The sequence below is a fragment of the Phyllostomus discolor genome, chromosome 8 (genome assembly GCF_004126475.2).
Source record: "Phyllostomus discolor isolate MPI-MPIP mPhyDis1 chromosome 8, mPhyDis1.pri.v3, whole genome shotgun sequence".
Lineage (NCBI taxonomy): Eukaryota > Metazoa > Chordata > Mammalia > Chiroptera > Phyllostomidae > Phyllostomus > Phyllostomus discolor.
Window position 1 is genome coordinate 58,995,382 of NC_040910.2, and position 17,068 is coordinate 59,012,449.

Below are 17,068 nucleotides of genomic sequence, written 5' to 3' on the forward strand. Positions count from 1 at the left end.
TAATTCAGACTGGTAGGAGAAGTGCAGAGGATGTGCAGCAAGGCACAGCATGGAGTACCGGGCATGTGAGGCAGTGCCTGGTGGACCATGCAGTTCCACATTTGCTTGTGGATTAACTGGGAGGAACAACGGGGGAGGGAGATAGACTGTGCAACTCAGGGTTCCAGCATGGGTAAATAAAGCCTCAAGATCTCTGACTGAAAAAACTGCAGCAGTTGCTGTGGTGGGAAAACCATCTGGCCTTACAGGACAGTTCATTGGGAGAGACCCACTAGGTCTTAGAATGCACACAAACCCACCCACCTGGGAATAAGCACCAGAAGGGTGCTTACTTACATATGGGTAGTGGGGGAAGTGATGGAAAGCTGGCTGAGAGCTGAGCAAGTGTCATTGTTCCCTCTCAGACCCCTCCCTCGCACACAGTACCACAACTCAGCCAAGTAGGGTGCCCCACCCAGGCAAATAACTAAGGCTCTGCTTCTTACAATGTAACAGGAATGTGGAGACAAAAAAATATGGCCCAAATGAAAGAACAGATCAAAGCTCCAAAAGTAGAACTAAGGGATGCAGAGATAGCCAACCTATCAGATGCAGATTTTAAGACACTGGTAATCAGGATGCTCACAGAAATGACAGATTAGTCGCAAAATGAAGGAAGAAATGAAAGCTATACAAAGTGAAATAAAGGAAAATGTACAGGGAACCAACAGTGAAGGGAAAGAAATGGGGACTCAAATCAATGATTTGGGGAAGAAGGAAGAAATAAATATTCAACCAGAATAGAATGAAGAAACAAGAATTAAAAAAAAAATGAGAGGCTTAGGAACCCCTTGACAACTTTAAATGTTCCAACATCCTAATCATAGGGGTGCCAGAAGGAGAAGGGGAAGAATAAGAATTTGAAATCTTATTTGAAAACATAATGAAGGTGAACTCCTCAATCTGGCAAAGGAAATAGCCTCCAGGAAGTCCAGGAAGCTCAGAGAGTCCCAAAGAAGTTCGACTTAAGGAAGCACACACCAAGGCACATCATTACATTACCCAAGATTAAAGATAAGGAGAGAATATTAAAAGTAGCAAGAGAAAAGGAGACTGTTACCTACAAAGGAGTTCCCATAGGATTATCAGCTGATTTCTCAAAAGAAACTTTGCAGGCAAGAAGGGGCTCGAAAGACGTATTCAAAATCATGAAAAGCAAGGACCTATTAGATATAGGTCCTTGGATTACTCTATCCAGCAAAGCTATCATTTAGAATGGGAGGGCAGATAAAGTGCTTCCCAAACAAGGTAAAGCTAAAGGAGTTCACCATCACCCAGCCATTATTACACGAAACGTTAAAGGGTAATATTTAAGAAAAAGATGAAAACTATGAACATTAAAATGTCAACAAATCCACAACACTCAACAACTAAATGTGACAAAACAAACTAAGCAAACAACCAGAACATGAACAGAATTATAGATATGGAGATCACTTGAAGTGTTATCAGGTGGAAGGGGGAAGGGGAAGAGTGGGGGAAAATATGTAGGGATTAAGAAGCACTAATGGCATGTGCAAAATAGTTAAGTATAGTTTAAGAAATGGAGAAGCCAAAGAACTTATATCCACAACCCAAGGACTTGAACTTTTGGAGGAGATGTTGCTTGAGGGAATGGGGTACTGGGCAGAGTGGGGCAAAGGGGGAAAATTGGGACAACTATTAAAATAGCATAATCAATAAAATATATTTTTAAAAATAACCTAGACAGCAAGACAGATAAGTATTAGTGTGACCTACTGTCATGAATAAACATCTTAGATTTTTTTATCACATTACAGTTGTAAACATTTCAGAGTGTCATTTATACTTATCACTAATTCACTATACTTATCAAATGCTACTATAGCTTGGTTAATGTGTTAATAAATAAGTTCACACAATGTCACAAATTAATTTTAGTATTTTGATAACAGAATTTAAACATAATTAGTTTCTTTTGTAATTCTATATATTTTGTCCTATGTTTTAAAAACATTGAAGGAGCTTCCTTAACATGATAAAGGGCATGTATAAAAAACAGCAAGCTAACATCAGAGTCAATGTGGAGGGACTAAAAGTCTTTAGGATCAGAGACAAGACAAAGATGTCCACTTTCACCACTGTTATTCAATACTGTACTAAGAAGTTCTAGCCAATGCAATTAGGCAAGCAAAAAGAAACAGAAAGCACCCAAATTGGAAAGGAAGAAGTAAGACTTTCTGTAGTGCAGATGACATGATCGTCCTGCATATAAAGAGTCCCAAAGAATCCACAAAAAATCTACTAGAGTTAATACACAAGTTTAGCTAAGTTTTCTTGAAACTTGGGAAACATGAGATTAAAACAAAAAATTAAGTAGAGTTTTACAATAGAAAACAATTAAATTGACAATAGCCCCAAAAGAATAAAATACTCATCAATTTAACCTAGAAGGTGAAAGACTTGTATATTGAAAACTATAAAACATTGTTGAAATAAATTAAAGGCCTAAATAAATGGAGTGGAACACAATATTTTTTTAAAAAGATTTTATTTCCAGAGAGGGGAAGGGAAGGAAAAAGAGAGAGACAGAAACATCAATGTATAGTTGCCTCTTGTGCACCCTGAGCTGGAGTCCTGGCCTCCAAACCAGGCATATGCCCTGACTGGGAACTGAACCAGTTACCCTTTGGTTCAGAGTCCAGCACTGAATCCACTGAGCCACACCAGCCTGGGCAATAGTTTTAAGAGTCAATACTACCTAAAGGGGTGTGCAGATTCAGTGCAATCTTTAACAAAATTTCAGTGGATTTTTTTTTCAGAAGTGGAACAGCTAATCCAAAAATGCATCTGGAATTGCAAGGACCCCCAAATAGCCAGAACACTCTTGAAGAAAAAGAACAAATTTGGAGGACTCACATTACCTGATTTCAAAACTTACTACAAAAACTACAACAAAAGTAATCAAAACAGAGTGATTCCAGCATAATAATGGGCACACAGACCACTGGAATAGAACTGAGAGCCCAGAAATAAGCCAATATTATCTATGATTAACTGTTTTTGAACAACTGAGGGGAATAGTTTCTTTCACAAATGGTGTTAGGACAACTGGCAAACAATGCAAAGAATAAAATTGGAAAATTAACACATACTATGTCCAAAAATTAACTCAGAATGGACCAACAACCTAAACATTAGAGCTAAAATCATAAAACTATTAGGAAAAAATAGAAGTAAATCTTCATGGCCTTGGATTTGGCAATAGATTCTTAGATATAACAAAAGGAAAATAGATAAATTATATTAATCAAAATTAAAAACTTATGGGCATCAAGGACAATATGAAGAAAGTGAAAAGACAACCTACAGAATGAGAGAAAATTTGCAAGTCATCTAGATAATAAAAGTCTAGTATCCAGAATATATAAAGAAGAAAAACAGAAACAACTCAATTTAAAAAATGGACAGAGAAGGAGTAAGAGGCATCCAAATTGGAAAGAAAGAAGTAAATTTTTAATTGTTTGCAGATGACATAATACTGTATATATAGAACTCTAAATATTCCACCAATAAACTACCAGAACTGATCAATGAATTCAGTAAAATAGCAGGATAGAAAATAAATATCCAGAAATTAGTTGTATTTTTATACACCAATAATGAACTATCAGAAAGAGTAACTAAGTAAACAATTCCATGTACAATATCACCCAAAAAATGAAATACCTAGTAATAAATTTAATCAAGGAGGTAAAAGACCTGTACCTATAGGTTATTAAAAGACCTATAATTCTAAGATAATTTTGGAAAAGTATACGACACTGGAGAAAGAAATTGTAGAAAATACAAATAAGTGAAAGTGTATACAGTTCTCATAGATAGGAAGAATTAATATTAAATGCCTATACTACCCAAAACAATCTACAGATTCAATGCAATTCCTATCAAAGTACCAATAGCTTATATCACAGGACTAGAATAAGTAATCCAAAAAATTATTTACTTACTTTTAAAATTATTTTATTGTTGTTCAAGTACAGTTCTCTGCATTTACTACCCACCACTTTCTCCCACCCCAGTCATCCCCACCTCCCTCTCTTGATTCAACCCCACCTTGGTTTTGTCTGTGTTCTTTATAGTTGTTGCTGAAAACTCTTCCTGCCTTCCCCCTCATTATCCCCTCCCACCTTCCCTCTGGTTACTGTCAGATTGTTCTTAATTTCAATGTTTCTGGTTATTTTTTGCTTGCTTGTTTGTTTTGTTTGTTAGTTCCCAGTTAAAGATGAGATCACATGGTATTTGTCTTTCACTACCTGGCTTATTTAACTAGCATAATGCTCTCCAGTTCCATCCATGTTTTCTCAAAGGCTAGGAGCTCCTTATCTCTTTCTGCTGCATAGCATTCCATTGTGTAAATGTACTATAGTTTTTGATCCATTCATTTACTGATGGGCACTTAGGGTGCTTCCAGCACTTGGCTATTGTAAATTGTGCTGCTATGAACATTGGGGTGCATAGGCTCTTATGGATTGGTGTTTCAGGGATCGTAGGATGTAATTCTAGCAGTGGAATTGCTAGGTCAAAAGGCAGTTCCATTTTTAGCTTTCTGAGGAAATTTCATACTGCTTTCTACAGTGGCTGCACCAGTCCACATCCCCACCAGTAGTGCAGTAGGGTGGGTTCCCTTTTCTCCACATCCTCTCCAACACTTGTTTGTTGATATGTTTAAGATGGCCATTCTCACTATTGTGAACTGGTATCTCATTGTGGTTTTAACTTGCATCTCTTTGATGATTAGTGATGCTGAGCATCTTTTCATATGTCTCTGGGCCCTCTGTATGTCCTACTTGGAAAGTGTCTTTTCAGGTCTTTTTCCCATGTTTTAATTGGGTTGTTTGTCTTCCTGGAGTGGAGTCATGTGAGTTCTTTATATATTTTGGAGATTAAACCCTTGTCTGAGGTATCATTGGCAAATATATTTTCCCATACAGTTAGTTCCCTTTTCATTTTGCTAATGTTTTTCTTGTAGCCATGCAGAAGCTTTTTATTTTGATGAGGTCCCATTTGTTTATTCTTTCCCTTATGTCCCTTGCTCTAGGGGACATATCAGTGAAAATGATGCTGTGTGAGATTTTCCTGCCTATCTTCTTCTCCTCTAGGACTTTTATAGTGCCACAGTTTATATGTGAGTCTTTTATCCACCTTGAATTTATTTTTGTGGATGGTGTAAGTTGGGGGTTGAGTTTCATCTTTTGGGGATGTAGCTGTCCAGCTCTCCCAACACCATTTGTTGAAGAGGTTGTTTTTATTCCATTTTACTCTTCTGCCCCCTTTGTCAAATATTAATTGACCATAGAGTCTTGGGTTTATTTCTGGGCTCTCTATTCTGTTCCATTCAGCTATGTGTCTGTTCTTATGCCAGTACCAGGATGTTTTGATTACAGAGGGCTTGTAGTACAGTTTGATACCCAGTATTTTGATCCCTCCTACTTTGTTCTCCTTTCTCAAAATTGCTGCAGCTATTCAGGGTGTTTATGGTTCCATATAAATTTTTGCAGTGTTTGTTCATTATCTGTAAAATATGTCATTGGTATTTTATTTATTTTTAAATGTAATTAATTGATCATGCTATTACAGTTGTCTCATTTCCCCTCCTTTATTCCCCACCACCCAGTGCACCCCCTTCCACCCACATTCACCCTCTTTAGTTCATGTCCGTGGGCCATACATATAATAAGTTCTTTGGCTTCTACATTTCCTATACTATTCTTAACCTCCCCCTGTCTATTTTCTACCTACCATTTATGCTACTAATTCTTTGTACCTTTTCCCTCTCTCTCCCCCTCCCACTCCCCTGCTTGATAACCCTCCATGTGATCTCTATTTCTGTGAATCTGTTCCTGTTCTAGTTGCTTGCTTTGTTTGCTTCTGTTTTTGTTTTTGTTTTAGGTGTGGTTGTTAATAATAGTGAGTTTGTTGTCATTTTATTGTTCATATTTTTTATCTTCTTTTTCTTAGATAAGTCCCTTTAACATTTCACAAAATACGGGCTTGGTGATTATGAATTCCTTTAACTTGACCTTATCTGAGAAGCACTGAATCTACCCTTCCATTCTAAATGAAAACTTTGCTGCACAGAGCAATCTTGGATGTAGGTCCTTGCCTTTCATGACTTGGAATACTTCTTTCCAGCCCCTTCCTGCCTGCAAGGTCTCTTTTGAGAAATCAGCTGACAATCTGATGGGAACTCCTTTGTATGTAACTGTCTCCTTTTCTCTTGCTACTTCTAAGATTCTCTCCTTATTTTTAATCTTGGGTAATGTAACTATGATGTGTCTTGGTGTGTTCCTCCTTGGGTCCAACTTGTTTTAGACTCTCTGAGCTTCCTGGAAGTTCTCCTACATTATGTTTTCAAATAAGTTTTCAATTTCTTGCTCTTCCTCTTCTCCTGGTACTCCTGTAATTTGGATGTTGGAACATTTAAAGTTGTCCTGGAGATTCCTAAGCCTCTACTCTTTTTTTTTTTGAATTCTTGTTTTTTTTTTTTTTTTTATTCTGTTCCAGTTGAATGCTTATTTCCTCCTTCTGGTTCAAACCAGTGATCTGAGTCCTGATTTACTTTCTGTCACTGTAGGTTCTGTGTATATTTTCCTTTATTTCACTTAGCATAGCCTTCATTTTTTTCATCTAATTTGCGACCATATTTAACCAATTCTGTGGGCATCCTTCTTACCATTGTTTTGAACTGTGTATCCCATAAGTTGGCTATCTCTTTGTTGCTTAGTTGCATTTTTTTTTCTGGTGCTTTGATCTGGGCTTTCTTTTTCTTTTTCCTTCCTTCCTTCCTTCCTTCCTTCCTTCCTTCCTTCCTTCCTTCCTTCCTTCCTTCCTTCCTTCCTTCCTTTTTTTTTTTTTTGGTTTCAGGGTGCCTGTTAAGTAGTGAGGGGCAGAGCCTTAGGTGTTCATCATGGTGGGGCAACCTATGTTGCTGCCTTGTGACGCTGTATGTGGGGGAGGGGTCTGAGAGGGAACAATGGTGCTTGCTCTGCTCTCTGCTGGTTTTCAGTCACTTCCCCTGCTACCCACAATCAAATTTGGCCCTTCTGGTGCTGATTACTGAGTGGGTGGGCTTGAGTACATTCTAAGACCCTGTTGGTCTCTCCAATAAACTCTCCTGTGAAGCTGGGAGTTTCTCCTGCTGTCACCTCAACCCCCATAGGTGTTTCCAATCAGAGGTTTGAGGCTTTATTTCCCTGCACTGGAACTCTAGGTTGTGTGGTATGTCTCATTCCCCAGTTGTTCCTTCTGGTTTATCTGCACATGAATGTGGGGCTTCCAGTCCGCAATCCACTGCCTCACTGGGTCTGCCAGCTGTTGCCTTGACCATAAACCTCAGCCTTGCCAACCTGGGTCTTCCAGCCACTGCCTTGTGGTGAGTCCTGTCTGCCTGGCTGCCCATCTCTGATCCTCCTACTGGTCTGGATGAATGTTTCTTCTTTAACTCCTTGGTTATTGGACTTCCCTACAGTTCAATTTTATGTCAATTATAGTGGGTTTTTTGTTTGTTTTTAAATGTGTGTTGTTCTTCTTTTGTTGTGCAAGGAAGCACAGTGTGTCTACCTATGCCTCCATCTTGGCCAGAAGTCCTGTCATTGGTATTTTAATAGGCATTGTGTTGAATCTATAAGTTGCTTTGGGTAGTATGGACATTTTGATGATGTTAATTCTTCCTATCCATGAATGTGGTATGTACTTCCATTTGTTTGTGTCTTCAGTGTTGTGTAGTTTTCTGAGTAGAAGCCTTTTACATTCTTGGTTAGGTTTATTCCTAGGTATTTTACTTTTCTTGTTGCTATATGAAATGGGATTTTTCTTGATTTCTGTTTCTAATATTTCATTGTTTGTGTACAAAAATGCCTCTGATTTCTAAATATTGACTTTGTAACCCACTGCTTTGCCAAATTTACTAATTAAGTCTGGTAGTTTTTTGGTGGAATCTATAGGATTTTCTACATACACTGTCTTGTCATTTTCAAACAATACATTTTTCTTCCTCCTTTCCAATTTGGATGCCTTTTATTTCTTTTTCTTGTCTGATCGCTGTGGCTAGAACTTCCAATACTATGTTGAATAGGACTGGTGAAAGTGGACCTCCTTGTCTTGTTCCTGATCTTACTGGGAAAGCTTTTAGGTTTTGCCCATTAAGTGTGATGTTGGCTGTAGGTCTCTCATATATGGCCTTTATTAGGTTGAGGAATTCTTCCTCTATTCCCACTTTGCTGTGTTTTTATTATAAATGGGTGCTGTACCTTATCAAATGCTTTTTCCCCATCTATTGAGATGATCATGTGATTTTGTCTGCTTTTGTTTATGTGATGTATTATGTTTATTGATTTGTGAATATTGTACCATGCTTGCATTCCTGGAATGAAATCCACTTGGTCATGGCGTATATTTTTAATGTATTGCTGGATGCGATTTGCCAATATTTTATTAAGGATTTTAGCATCTATTTTCATCAGCAATATTGGCCTGAAGTTTTCTTTCTTTGTTATGTCTTTATCTGGTTTTGGGGTAAGGATGATGCTGGCTTCATAAAAAGAGTTTGAGAGTCTTCTGTCTTCTTGTAGTTTTTGGAATAATCTGTTAAGGATAGGAGTTATCTCTTCCTTAAATATTTTGTAGAATTCCTCTGTGAAACCATGCAGTCCAGGGCTTTTGTGTATGAGGACTTTTTGGATTACTTCTTTAATATTGTCAGCTCTTATTTGTCTGTTCAGGCTTTCTGCTTCTTCTTCATTCAGTTTTGGAAGATTGTATTTTTCTAGAAACTTGTCTATTTTACCTAGGCTTTCAAATTTCTTGGCATATAGTTCTTCATAGTAATTTCTTACAATCCTTTGTATTTCTGTGGTATCAGTTGTAATGTCTCCTCTTTCATCTGATTGTGTTTATTTGGGTCGTCTCTCTTTTTTTCTTGATGAGTCTGCTTAAAGGCTTGTTGATTTCATTTATGGTTTCAAGGAACAAGCTCCTGGATTTATTGATCCTTTGAATTGTGCTTTTAGTCTCTATGTCATTTAATTCTGCTCTGATCTTGGTTATTCCCTTCCTTCTATTTGCTCTGGGCTGTCTTTGTTGTTGTTCTTTGAGTTCTTGTAGGTGTAGGGTTAGGTTGTTTACTTGAAATATTTCTGTCTTTCTTGTGTAGGCCTGTATTGCTATGAACTTCCCTCTTAAGACTGCTTTCACTGTGTCTCATAAGTTTTGGACTGTTGTGAGTTCATTTTCATTTGGTTCCAGAAATTTTTTGATTTTTCCTTAATCTCATTTTTGACTCATTGATTGTTTAATAGCAAACTCCATGAGTTTGAGTGTTTTTGAGTGTTTTCCTTGAGGTTTCTAGTTTCAGTCCCTTGTAGCCAGAGATAATGATTAATATGATTTCAATTTTCTTGAATTTGTTGAGGCTTGCTTTGTGTCCTATCATGTGGTCTATCTTTGAAAATGTTCCATGTGCATTTGAAAAGAATGAGTATTTTGCTTCTTTGAGATTAAAGGCTTTATATGTTTATCAGTTAAGTCCATTTGACCTAGGACATTGTTCAATGCTGCAATATCTGTGTTGATATTTTGTTTGGAAAATCTGTCCATTTTAGACAGTGGGGTGTCAAAATGCCCTTCTATAATTGTGTTGCAGTCCATATCTTCCCTGCAGTCCTCCAAGATTCTCCTTTTCTATTTGGGTGCTCCTATGTTGGGTGCACATATATGTACAATGTTTATATCTTCCTGATGGATTCTTCCATTATGTATTATGAAGTGGCCTTCTATGTTTCTTTTTATAGCCTTTGTTTTGAAGTCTATTTTGTCTGATATTCATGTTGCTATGCCAGCTTTTTTTTTCTACCCATTTGCTTAGAATATTTTTTTCCAGTCCTTCACTTTCAGTCTGTGGAGGTGTTTTGTTCTTAGGTGGGTGTCTTGTAGTCAACATATGTGTGGATCATGTTTTCTTATCTGTTCAGCTATTCTATGTCTTTTGATTGCAGCATTAATCTATTTAGTTTTAAGGTTATTATTGATAGGTACTTATTCATTGCCATTTTACTTCTTTCATACCTGTGTTCCTCTTTCTCTCACTCTTTTTTTTTTCTTTTCATAAAGCTGTTCCTTTAGCTTCTCTTGCCATGCTGGTTTGGAGGAGATGTATTCTTTGAGGCTTCTTTTGTCTCAGAAACTCCTTATTTGGCTCTCCATTTTAATTGAGAGCATTGCTGTATAGAGTAGTTTTTGTTACAGGCCTTTTTGGTTTTAATTATTATTACTTGAAATATTCCTTGCCAATCCCTTCCGGCTTGGAGTGTTTCCATGAGAAGTCAGCTGCTAGTGGAATCCAAGCTCCCATGTATGTAACTTCCTGTTTCTTCTTTGCTGCTTTTAAGAATCTCTCTTTTTCTCAGAATTTTACCATTTTAATTATGATGTGTCTTGAAGTGGGCCTCTTTGGGTTCCTCTTGGTTGGTGACTCTCTGTGTTTCCTGGGTTTGTGTGACTTTTTTCCTCATCAAATTAGGGAAGTTTTTCATCATTACTTTTTCGAATAGGTTTTCTATCCCTTGCTGCTGCTGCTGCTGCTGTTGTTCTTCTCCTCCTTTTCCTTCGCCTTCTCCTCCTCCACCTCCTCCTCCTTTTTCTTCTTTCCCTATTACTGGATATTGTTGTGTTTCATGTTGTCATGCAGTTCCCTTAGCACCTCTTCATTCTTTCTGAATTTCTTGTCCTTTTCTCGCTCCTCCTGGGTGTTTTTTTCTACTTTGTCCTCCAGCTCATTGATTTGATCCTCTGCTTTATCTAGCCTGCTTTTGATTCCTTGTACTGTGTTCTTAAATTCTGAAATTGTAGCCTTCGTTTCCCCTTAGCCCTTGTTGATAGTTTCTATTTCCTTTTTCTTTGTTGACACAATTGCAGTGAGTTCATCATAGTTTCCCTGTAGTTTTTGGTAATTCTGTGTAAGCTCATTGAGCTTCCTTATAACCATTATTTTCAATTCAATATCTGATTGTTGATTTGCATCTATTTCATTTAACATTCTTTCTGAGGTTTCATCCTTTCCTTTTGTTTGGGGTATGTTTCTTTGTCTTCTCATTGTTTGTGAGACTCTTCTATTTAGCCTCTGTTTCTTAAATTGATCTGTTATGACTCCCTGGGCTTGTGGTGTGAACTTCTATGTAGTAGACCTGTGAGATTCAATGGTGCAGTGTCCTTGATCTCCTGAGGTTGCTGCTCTTGGGCTGTCATTTATGTTGGCTTTCTGGGTATCTTTGGGTTTTGATTTTTGTTGGGTTTTTCTTTGGTGAGTGCTTCCCTCCAGCTGGTTAACTGAGAGTCACTCCACCCACCACATCTTGTATGCTATTGTGCAGGTGTGGACAGGTTGTTTCAAAGCTGTTTCTTCTGTCTATCTGAGGTTTTGAAGCTTCTCTCTCACTATTGTCCAGTTGTTTGTTCTGGGTAATTTCTTCACCATTTAGTTGTATTTCTAGATCAGTCCTGGGTGGAAGTTAGTGTGGCTTTCTCTTACCGCTTCATCATCTTCCCTGATTATCTGTTAGTGGTTCCTTTGTTGGTGGGTTTTCTCTTCCAGTGGATATCCTGGTGTTCACAGCTCCCACCTACACTTTTATGCGATCATTTGAAGGGGAAAACCAAAATGGATTAAGAGAGCAGGAGTGAATTCTATGGGATTTAAAGTACCAACCCATAGAGAAGAGATTGGAGATCCTTTGGATAAGTATAGTGTTAACCAAGATATTTCACCCAGCTAGCCAGTTTTTATACAGGGTGGAAAAGAGATAAGACTCTTGTTAGAGGGGGAAGGATTGTGAATTGAATTCAGAAAATAGTGACCTTGTGGGAGGTCTGATTATGAGATATAGTGAGAATAATGGATAGAAAATAGGTGTAGTGTAGTGTGCAAGATAATAGGGTTAAGCACAACAGTAATGAAGTTTAGGAAGACAGCAAAATGGGCAAGCTGCTGTGGTTAAGTGGAAGCCCTATGGGGGTGGGGCAGAGGGTGGGTGGTCTTGCAGCCTCCACCACTCAGGCAGAGGGCTGGGACAAGGCAGTGGCAGGGGTGGGAGTGCAGCTAAGGCTGTGGCAGCAGAGGCAGGGGTGTGGTCTCCACCTCCGCAGCTATGGTGGCAGGGCTGCAGCTGGATGGGTGAGGCTGGCTGCTGTGGGGGAATTCCCTAAACAGCCACTAAGATCCTTTTTTTTTTTTTTTTTAAACAAAATCCTCCTGTTCAAGCCTGCTGCTCCTAACAAGCACCCGGTTTCTCACACAGCCCAATTTTCCAGCCAGAGTGGAGACTATCCAGGTCAGGGTCCATCATGGCCCAACTCTTCTCCCTTCTCCAGGTGTCACCTGGCTCCCCAATTTCTTTTGTAATGACCCAGCTGGTGTCCACAGTCTCAGCGGGTGTACACTGCCCCTGTGCATTTGCCACTTCATCTTTTTTCTCCCCAGTGACTTCAAGCATCCAGGTCCATACTGGTGCTGCTGAAACCCCCCTGCTTTGCAGGGGAGGGAGCCCTTGACCTGACTGTCTTCCAAGAATCCTACAATTGGCCCAGGAGGCCTGGGGCCTGGTGCTGCAGCTGCCCTGGTCCTCACGCTGGCTCCAGGGACCTTATCGTCCCAAAGCAGTCTCGTTGCTGTCTGATTTTTCAATGTCCTCTACCATTTTGGCCTTCAACCTTCATATATGCATGGATACCATTGGTTGTTCACTCTTTTCCTCAGAAGATTGGCTAGGTGTTTCTCCTATGCACAGGGGGAAGTGGACTCCGCACCCACCTACTTTGCCACCATCTTCCCTTGATCTAGTAATTCAAAAATTTATATAGAACCACAAAAGACCCTTAATAGCCATAGCAGTCTTGAGAAAGAAGAACAAAGTTGAAGTTAACAGGTTACCTGATATCAAACTATACTACAAGATCATAGTAATCAAAACAGCATGGCACTAGCATAAAAACAGAACTGACCGTAAAGCCCAGAAAGAAAGCCATGACCTATGTATAGTCAATATGTGACAAAGGCATCAGGAACATACAAGAGAGTAAAGACAGTTTATTCAATAAATAGTGTTGGGAAAATTGGACTGATGTGTGAAAAAATGAAACCAGACCAACTAGTTATACCATATGCAAGAATAAACTCACAATGTATTAAAGTCTTAAATGTAAGAGTTCAAACCATAAGAAAACCTAGAAGAAAACATAGGCAGTAAAATCTCAGACATTTCACTTAGTAATATTTTTCTCTGATATATCTCCTTGGGCAAGAAAAAAAAATAAAGAAATGCAACTACAAGCTAAAAAGTACATGCACGTCAAAGGAAACCATCAACAAAATGGAAAGACAACCCACTGAATGGGAGAACATATTTGTCAATGATACATCTGATAAGGGGTTAATATCCCAAATTTGTAAGGAACTTAAAATACTCAACACCAGGAAGACAAGCAATCCAGTTAAAAAATGGGCAAAGGACTTGAATGGACACCACAGGGATATAAAGTACAGCATAGGGAATATAGTCAAAAATATTGAAATAACTACATGTTGCATGTTGGGTATTGGAAATATCAGGGGAACACTTTGTAAAGTATATGATTGTCAAAGCAGTATGCTGCACACTTGAAACTAATACAAAATAATATTGAATATAAACTAATTTAAAAAATTTAAAATAAATAAATGGACAAATGAATAGACATTTCTCTAAAGGAGACATGAAGTTTGCTATTGAGCACATGAAAAGATATTAATTTTGAGAGAAATGCAAATCAAAATCATAATGGGGCACCACTATGTTGGCTATAATAATGATAATAATGATAATATGATAAAAATAAGAGAAACTGGAATTTTTGTACTTGCTAGTGAGATGTAAAATGATGCAGCCACTGTGGAAAATACAGAAAATCTGCACTTAATGTTGCCAATAGGTTCTGTGACTTTAAGCAAAAGTACATATAATGAAACCAAGTTTACCATAGACAAATTGATATAAACAATAGTTAAGTTCCTATGGCATCTCATTAACACTTTAAGGACGTGACATTGAGCTAAACGACGTTATTTGAGGACCTACTGTAAACTGCTGGTTCCTCAAAAAGGTTCATATAGAATTACTACTGACCCAGCAATCCTATTCCTAGAATTGAAAACAGGTACTTAAAATGCATTTTACACGTATGTTCGTAGGAGTGCTATTTACAATAACTTAAGTTGCCCAGATGTCTATCAGAGGGCAGATTGTGGTATGTTCATACAATGGAATATTATTTAACCCTTAAAAGAAATACAGTACTGATATATGGTATTGCACAGTATGTATGCACACTTAGGGCATATGCTAAGTGAAAATAATCCCACATAAAAGGTCATATTGTATGCTGTGTGACTCCATTCACATGAAATATCCAGAATAAATTCATAGACATAAAAAAGCAAATTTGTGATTGCTGGAAGCTAAAGGAAGGGAGGAATGGGAAATACTATTGACTTGTGTTCCCCGCCCCCCCGGCCCAATTTACATGTTGAGATGCTAACTCAAATGTGATCATATTTTATGATGGAGACTTTGGGAATTAGATTTAGAGGAGGTCATGAGACTAGGGCCCCGAAAACTGTGAGAAAATAAATTTCTGTTAATGAAGTCAGTAAATTTATAGTATTTTGTTAACAGTAGCCCAAGCTAACTGTAAGACAAGCAGTAACTACGTAACAGGTACAAGGTGTCCTTTTGGGATAATGAAAAAATTCTGGAACTTAAATAGGGATGGTGGTAGACAGCGCTGTGAAAGTATTAAATTCTACCTTGAATGGTTACTGTTATGTCATTTTCACCTCAGTTTTCAAAAACAAACTAAAGACATGAGAAACTTTCTGCGTGGGATTTACCACAGAGCCTGAGGTGTTCAAGAATGTTGACAAGGCCAACAACCCAGAATCACTATTCCCGTCAACACTGCACACCCAGTAATAACTGTTTTTAAAACAAAACAGAATCCTTCCTTGGTGTTATGGTCTGTTGTAGCTGGCGTTCAGTTTTGCTGATCCCCTTTACAGGAGACCTTCTCCCAAAGGGCATTAACATTTGCTGCCATCACCTCATGTCATTTGTCCTCAGCAGAACCCTGCTCCATCGGGTCCTCATCTTCCTCCCTCTCAGTAGCACTGGGCAGTGGATCCCTCCCGTGTCCACACTCCTCCTCGCGGCCTCCACCACAGTTCACTGTCTTTTGTCGCTCCTCCCCACTAGCCACTCTTTTTCAGCCTTTCATACTGCTTCCTCTTCTTTCTGAAAGTCTCGGTGGGAGTGTCCCAGGGCCCAGTCCCTGTGTCTACGCACACTTTCCTGGTTCCTGGTGAGCTCAGCAAGTTTCCTGGTCTTTACACCTGCGATTGGCTGACAACCTTCCGATTTACGCTTCCTACTGGCGCTGTGCCCGGTACTCTAGGTGCAGGTACTTAACTGCTTGCTTGATTCCTCTGATAATGTCTTAAATTCCAAAGGCGCGCCCGCAACGGCTGAATCGCTTGCACCCTGCACCCTCCTTCCTGCGTTCTTCGCAACGTTCCTCCTTGTCGGCACCTTAATCACCTATTTCAGCTTGTTCTGCAGGACCGTGGGCTCCTGCAGCGAATTTTGTGTCGCCTTCCTCAGGTGGCGTGGCCAGGCGGGGCCCTGCCGTGGCAAAGATGTCCCGCGGGCCACAGGTCTGAGGCCAGCTGGGCTGCCAAAACAGATGCATCCCCACTGCTCTCCCAGTGCTCACCACATCCCTGCAGCCTGGGGTCCAGGGCGATGATACATGTTGCGGATCAGTAGTGTACTGCCGCTTGGCGCCCTCTCGCCTTGGCTGCTGAACCTCTCTGCTCGTGCTCCAGTGCACAGGTTTCTGCAACAATCTGGCTCGGAGAAACCCTCTGAACCACCCCCCCACCCCATCCCCCGCCTGCTCATGTCATATTACCCCTCCCTCCGCCACAGCAGACAGGGTGCAAATAGAAGGCTGCTTGCAAACCTTTTACGGGAGGTGTCAGGATGGCCGAGTGGTCTAAGGCGCCAGACTCAAGGTGATTCCTTGCCAGTGGGTGTTCTGGTCTCCAAATGGAGGCGTGGGTTCGAATCCCACTTCTGACACAAGCATTTTCTCCTTTTGCTCCCTCTAAGGGAAATTCCGCCCGGACCCTTCCGGGCAGTTCCTGGTGTCTTCTCTTCTCCGGAGATCTCCGTCGTCCATTCTCGCTGCCGCTGACCACTGGAGGTTTCTCTGTGTCTGTGGTGGCTTGGAAGCTGCTAGGGGAAGTGAGAGAGGCAGTCTAGGCACCGGAAATTCATCCAGTCACAGTCACGCCCACAATTTACCTACTGTAAGAGAGACTTAGTATAGACTTTTAGAAAGAGTTCAGTTGTCACCTCCCTGGTGGTCTAGTGGTTAGGATTCGGCGCTCTCACCGCCGCGGCCCGGGTTCGATTCCCGGTCAGGGAAAGGCCTCCATCTTTTTTTCCTCGTTTACCTTTCTCTTTTGGAAGAAGGCTGTTAGTGCTGTGCGTATTTGTGGTTAATAAGTTTTGTCTGTGTGTCAGTTATTATTCTATTTCCACAGTATTTTAACTAGGAAGGGAAGAAAGATGAGGGCAACTCCAAATAATCCAAGGAGATTACGCTAAAGCTCCCACAAGTGCTCGGTCTTCCAAAAGTGGAATCAAAAAGTCTCTGGGGAGCACTTGGTATCTTGCTTCCTGGTATGTCATCAGTACGGCTCAGATAACTCTTAGAAAAAAATTTTTTTTTAGTCTCCACAAGTGTCCCAGAGGCCATTAGAACGTCACATTTCACTTACCGGGCGACTTAGAAAGTTTTTTTTCCTCCCAACAACGGTCCAGGCAATTGTCGCTATGGAAAGAAGTCAGGTAATTCTCCCTACCTCCACATCTACTTTTTAACTTGAAAATACATTTATATAGTAAAAATAATTACA

The 17,068-nt window shown here is 39.7% G+C and overlaps 2 non-coding genes across 2 annotated transcripts; both read left to right on the forward strand.

Annotated features, from left to right (window-relative positions):
• The first annotated feature begins 16,121 nt into the window (after positions 1-16,121).
• TRNAL-CAA lies at positions 16,122-16,226 on the forward strand. Its single transcript has 2 exons — positions 16,122-16,159; positions 16,181-16,226. It is a non-coding gene; the product is annotated as a tRNA-Leu (tRNA).
• A 277-nt stretch (positions 16,227-16,503) lies between these two features.
• On the forward strand, positions 16,504-16,575 carry TRNAE-CUC. Its single transcript has one exon. It is a non-coding gene; the product is annotated as a tRNA-Glu (tRNA).
• Positions 16,576-17,068: the final 493 nt, after the last annotated feature.